Below are 7,035 nucleotides of genomic sequence, written 5' to 3' on the forward strand. Positions count from 1 at the left end.
TGCTTCCTCATAGTAAAAATCCCAGCATTTCTTAGGCAGTTAAAATGGAATCATTGGGCCCATACAGACAGGCCAAAATAAAGCTGCTTCGAGTCACTTTGGAGGTATGCTGTTTGAATGATGCATGAGTCCTAAGAGTCCAGAAGCCATGCCAAAGTCATGCTCCAATCCTAAAGACTGGAATGTGGTTTTGGTGTGGCTTCCGGACTCTTAGGACGCATGCATCATTTAAACAGCATATCTCCAAAGTGAACCAAAGCAGCTTTATTTTGGCCTGTCTGTATGGGGCCATAGTGCTATAACGCTGTAGCGTGAAAGGGTCCCAAGGTCTGAATGAAAGAATCTGTCAATTCTGATTTCTCTCTGATACAATTAAAAATAAAAACCCCACTGAAGAATGCTTTCTGATGCTTTCCATTCTAGATATGAATGGCAGTAAAATGAATGAGAATGAAATTTGCAACCATTTCAACGGATAGGCTGTGTCCGTTATGTATTTTCAAAGATCAAAGGGTTTCCTAGAATTCATCTCAGAAAGCAATTAATCAAGATTCACTTCCCTTCTTTCAAGCCCCACCATCAAGATTCTTCGTTCTGCACAGCGCCCAGCATTATCGACAACTTCCCATGGACTCCTTTTTGCAGCCTCTGAGATGTTAAGCACATTGCTGGCACACAATGCCTCCACTAAAGTCAGATTCTGTGTGCACACACTCTCTCACACACACATCCTTAAATCTCCTTAAGTGCTGGAAATGGTGGTAATAGGATTTGGCAGGGGTGGAATCCTTGCATCACATCACTTTTGATAGAGGCTTTTCCTTGAAAGCTTTATGACCAAAGAACACCAACACTGACACCAAGATGTACAGCAAATGACATGTTGAAAGCAAAATTGGGCTCCTTAGCAATACAAGGATGTGGTCAGTTTACAAATGCTTGCCTGCAGGAAAGGTCTACCCAAGGGGCACAAACATACACAGTTTTGGCAGGGGCGAAAGGGCTCTGAGAGCCACAAAGCAGGACCCCACATGTGGCCCAGAGGCCATGTGTTCTACTGCTGATTCTTATCAGCTGGTGACTCCCATATCAGTGAATATCTTTTGGGTTTAAAGGAGTTGTCCAAGGTGCTGAAACTCTTTTGGGGAATAGGCGCAGTACCAAGGATAGCACCTTTAAAGTTCAGACCGAGGCTGCTTCCACAGTGCAGGAAAAAATGTCACTTGACACTTCTTTAACTGTCTTGGCACCATCCTATAGAATCCTGGGATTTGCAGTTTGTTGTGGCACCAGAGCTCTCTGACAGAGAAGGCTAAATATCTCACAAAACTATAAATCCAAGAATTCCATTGCATTGAGTCAGTGAAAGCAATGTCAAGCTGCATTAATTGTCGCTTGACCAGCCACTGATATGGAAGCCACCATTAAGATCTAACCTGGAGAGTCACTTCGGTTTTTGTAAAAGTGATGTTTGAGGTCTATAGAACTGTGGGATGGAAAATGTGTTTCTATGGTGAATCTTTCTCCAAGGACACCACAGAGATGCTTTTCTGTTTCTAGCCAAACATTATTTTTTTTTGGTACCTGCATCAAAGTTTCAGGGTTCCAGTGGCAAGGTAGGCTGGACTCTGGGGGGCAGTGCAAAAGCTCACCACAGAAATATAATGATCACTTCTGTGCTAGCTTCTGCTTTTGACCAGGCATGTCTCACCACGATCAGACTTATTTTATTGAAGCGAATATCCATTCAGAGCTCCTTTGACTGAATCTACTATTTAGGGTTTTATTTCCTAAAAAATATGAAGTGGTATGTTCAAGGGTAGCAGTTTGGGAAGCATGGTAGAAATGGTGGTGGGGTAAGTTTCAGTCCAAGAAGGACTTCTACCACTCCACCACTACCTCCACTTTCACCTCCAACTCCACCTCCACCTCCATCCCCAACTCCATCTTCACCTCCATCCCATATGGACCTACCTTGGCACCAACATGCAAGCAACCTTGAGCTGCCATTTTGGATTCCCCTCACTGCCCAGTGCAATGTTACACTGGCACACTGTGGGAAATATAAAATAATGGTTCAATGTTCCTTGACATGAGGATTATGGTGCATATATCAGGATGCTGGGTGCTGATGTTAGTCTAGTGGGTGTCTTCAGGATAGGAAGTGCCAGGCCAATAACAGATGTTTCTTCTCCTGTTAAGGTTTAAAGTTGACTACAGTGATTGTAATAATAATAATAATAATAATAATAATAATAATAATAATAATAATAATGTTTGTTTATATACCGCTTTTCCAAATCGGTGTACAACAGGAAGTACAAAACAAAGTCAAAATAAAACATAACAGGCCTCTCCCCCAATCAGGATGGTTGTCGGAAGGAGGGCTCTTAGTCTTTCAGGCCAGGCCTTTCTCCCCCTCAAGATGGTGGTCTTGATTGTACACTTCAAGTGCATAATGAACAGCTCTCTATAGCTGGAATCCTATGGGTTAGTCCCAGTTGGAATAGATCCAACCAATCTACTGCTGAATGGTGAATCAAATGCAGGTGAATCCCATGGATTCAATGACTGTACCCAGGTCAGGAACAACAGTTGTTCTCTGTGTGCATTTAACCATTAAGGCCTCTTTGTGTGCCTGTGTTTGGGACAAAAGAAAGATAAATGGGCATTAAAACCTGCATGGGGTTGGGAAATGGAAAATTAGTGGATATCTAAAAAGTGCAGAAAGATTACTGATCATGCATGAAATATTGTATAATTTTAATGTTGTAAGCCACCACGGTTGCGTTATGCAGAGGGACAGGATATAAATAAATTGTATTATTATTATTATTATTATTATTATTATTATTATTATTATTATCCAATGATGACCCACCATGCACCTACTCAACCTCAGAATCTGTTACATTGAGCTGCCAATTTTTCAGGCATACCATACAACAGGCCTGAGGTAAACTAGTGATGATAAGGGACAGAGGCAAAGAAAACACATTAATGTATTCATCTCTCCTTGATTGTTATTCCAGCAGACTTCTCTGCAATCAGAATAATTGATTTTGAGGGTCCTGCAGGTAGATCTGCTGAAAACTGGTCATTTTTCACCCTCTTTCTAATAGCATTCATTGGCAAAGCCTGAGAACTGAGCAGAACAGACCTACAGTTTGTTTGATTCACTTCCTGGCCATTCATAGCTATTAAAGGTCTGTTCTGAGGCACTTCACTCCATGCATCTGATGAAGTAAACTTAAGTCTTTGAAAGCTTATGCTGCTCACTTCTTTCTCTTAGTCTCAAAGGTGCTACAAAATCCCTTTGCATACTGGAGTCTGTTGAATTGTTTATAGTTATGTTGCAGAGGAGAAGAAAGAGCATAAGGATGACTTAGTACAATAGGCTGGTATCCTACATCAGGTTTGCAGGATATAAATTTCTGCATATGGAATTATGCCTTACCTGTGTTATGCAACCCTTATGTTAAATGATAACTTTGCACAATGTGCAACCAAGGATAAATACACATCTGTACACAATGCACAAGATGCATCCATATTCAGTGCTCATCTATGACCAATGCACACTTGTATGTGCAATGGCACTGAATGTACAACATAGATGTTCTGCCTCAGACAAAAATGCCCATCAATTTCTATAGGATGACATAGTCATGTGTAAGATGGGAATGGAACCATACAGTTATAACAGGTTGATATAGTTTAATTTAGATGGCCCCTTCTTATGGAATCTTGGGATTTGTAGTTTGGTGATGTACAATAGATTACTCTGTAGACAAGCACCAGAGCTGTCTGCTAGAGAATTCAGTGTACCTCACTAATCTAGAAATCCCTGTATCGGCCTTCTTAGGTTCTAAGATCTGTATAGGAAGTCTGTCTCTTGGACCTGCCACCATCACAGCCTGTCTGGTGAGGACAAATGGAGAGAGCTTGCTCAGTGGCTGCTCCCAGCCTGTAGAATAACCTCCCACAAGAGGCTAAGCTAGGCTGGCCTGCTCTCTTCTCTCTGCTCACCAGTAGACTTTTTCATGCAAACAGTCTTTTAATGATTAATTGTTAGCAGGGAGTCTTTTATGGGGTGTGTGTGTAGTATTTTTAAACACACACACATACAGCATCACATTAAAATGTGTGTGTGTGTGTGTGTGTGTGTGTAAAGGTTTCCCTGTTGACAAGCTTGTCAAGTTGTGTCCGACTGTAGGGAGTGGTGCTCATCTCCATTACTAAGCTGAAGAGCCTGCATTGTCAAAGATGGCTCTTGATCATGTGGCCAGCATGACTGCACAGAACGCTATTACCTTCCCACCAAAGTGGTACCTATTTATCTACTTGCACTTTTACATGCTTTTGAACTGCGAGGTTGGCAGAAGCTGGGAGTAGTGATGGGAGCTCATTCTATCATGTGGCAGTTGAGCCTTTGCTGACCTGCCAATCTTGCAGTCATCAGAGTCAGCATCTTAACCACTGAGACACACACACACACACACACACACACTCTTGATAACAGAAATTTTAAAATACAATTAAAATAGCATCATATATATATTTATTTTAATGTGATGCTAGTTTAATTGTATTTTACTATTTCTATTTTCAAGTTGTTTTCTAGCTAACTTTGTTTGTAGCTTTTGTAAGCCCCATGGAGTCCTATGTCAGAAGGAAGGTGGCATAAAAAATAGATAAGCGCACAAATGACTAAGGCTGGTGTTCTTGTTTGGACTTTTTGTTGCTGTTGTGCGCTCTCAAGTCATTTCTGATTTATGGCGACCCTAAGGCCAGATCTGAGGAAGCAGATGATAAAAGCCCATGTTACCAGTTTCTTTCTTTCAGTTACTCTCCAAGGTGCTACAAGATTCCTTTGCACACTGGTGTACAAGTAAAGTTCGCCTAGCTGCTGAACTAACATGCACAGAATGCCCTGGACTGGACTCTTTGGACTTTCTGTGTTTTGAGTGATTTATTTATTTACTTTGTTGAGATCCTGCTTTTCTCCCATATTTACAAAAAAAAAAAAAAAAAAAAAACAAGATAAGCTTTTTAAAAAGACTCTAACAACAACCACCACCATCATCATCCACAAACAAGCAGCAATGGATCTGTTGTTCTAAGCAGGTATGAATCAGTCAGTGCTGTAGTAGGACAGAACAGCCTTGCGGTATACACCAGAGAAGGAGCTCAGGGTGCATCCCAGTTCTTTTGCTCCTCCTTTGCCATCCATGAAATCCCGTTGGCTAGGAGCAGATTGCTGTTCCTAATTGCCTCCTTCTCCTTCGAGGTGTGCTTGGAGCACTTGCTGAACAAGAGTCCCATCCACGAAACATTTCACTCTTAACTGCTGTTCTTTGCATTTTGAAGGGAAAGCAAAAAGAAAGAGAAGAACAAACCACAGAACAGGGAGTGCTTCCAAGAATCTGCTCTTTCTGTACCCAGGGAAAATTATAACCACCCATATGGAAAAACCATCTGGCTCCTTTCCAGGTGTTTTGCGTGGCATGCAACCAACTGGGTATCTTGCCTTCATGGCGCCTTTGCTAAAATGCAGTCTTATATAATTTCCCATCTCATGCTGATACGTACCAGGATTTCCACTGATCAGGAAATGTCAGGCTCAATGCATTGCACATATGCCAATATGATCAATGCGCTTCATTCGCCAGCTGCTGCTGTTGCGTTGCTGCTGCAATCCTTTTCCTTTCAGGTTTCCTCTTCTCTCTCCCTCCCCTGCATTTTAAAACTCTGAATTTTAAGTGTAGAGTGAAGCAAAGTATTTCTTCTGTATTGGATTTTTTTAAGGCAAATAACATCATTGGAAACACAAAAACAAATGTTTTTGCAGCTCTTTTAGGCTGGAGTTAGCATCTTTCTGCTTCATGTATAACCTAATTCTGGACCAAAAAAAGTACAATTTGCATTCCTGATTCCTACTTATGAATACACTTTTTTAAACCAAGTATACTCAACTTTTAGGAAAGCATATCTAGCTGTAAGCAGTAGGAATACTCAGGCCAACATCAGTGTTGGATGGATGGATGGATGGATGGATGGATGGATGGATGGATGGATGGATGAATTGTTGCTCTGTGAGGCATTGAGGCTATAGCTTGGAGCAAGAAAAGAACAACAGAACATCAGAAGAACCCTGCTGGATCAGACCAAAGGCCTATCTAGTCCAGCGTTCCATTCACAGTATGCATGACCAGTTGTCTATGAGAAATCTAACAGCGGGACATGACTACAACATCCTCCTTCTCACATTTCCCAGCAAAAAGAAACAGTTTGTGCAGAAACACACACCTGATCTGGAGATGGAAAGAGCAGTGAAAAAGTGCAGGAATGGGCAACCAAAATGATTAAAGGGGCTGAAGCAACTCTCCTAGGCAGAAAGGTTTCAAAGTTTGGAGCGCTTTGGCTATTGGGCTTAGAAAATAGGCAAGGAAAGGGAGATATACAGAAGCCAATATATCTATTGGGTTTGATTATAGGAGCTGGACATGTTTTTCATATCTCTGTTTGCACTTTGTACTTTAAAAATAGCTCTGATTTGTGTAAAAAATAATCCTTTTGCAAAAAAAGAAGAAGAAATGAAATGAAAGGAAGGAAGGGAGGGAGGAAGGGAGGGAGGGAAAGAACATTTTGGTTAACAAAAGAGAAAATGTGAAACATCAAGCATAGTTGCTTAGTCCATGCTATACATATTTTTAAAAAGCTGAAAAGTCTAGTTAAATGAGAAATAAGTCTGGCATCCTGTTGGTAACAAATGCAGGTTTAGTCTCCCATACAGAAGTGGCTGGACATTTTTGTCCAATGTACAATGGTGAAGTGGTTTGAGCATTGGATTATGACTCTGGAGACAAGGGTTTGAATCCTTGCTCAACCATGTAAAACCTTTCTACTCAACCTCCTTGAAAGTGGTTTCCTCTTCTGCTTTGGAGGACTTTGAGCAAGTCATACTCTTTTGGCCTCAGAGGATGACAATGGAAAAACCCCTCTGAATAACTTTGTCAAGAAAATCTAGTGATA

The sequence above is a fragment of the Sceloporus undulatus genome, chromosome 6 (genome assembly GCF_019175285.1).
Source record: "Sceloporus undulatus isolate JIND9_A2432 ecotype Alabama chromosome 6, SceUnd_v1.1, whole genome shotgun sequence".
NCBI lineage: Eukaryota > Metazoa > Chordata > Lepidosauria > Squamata > Phrynosomatidae > Sceloporus > Sceloporus undulatus.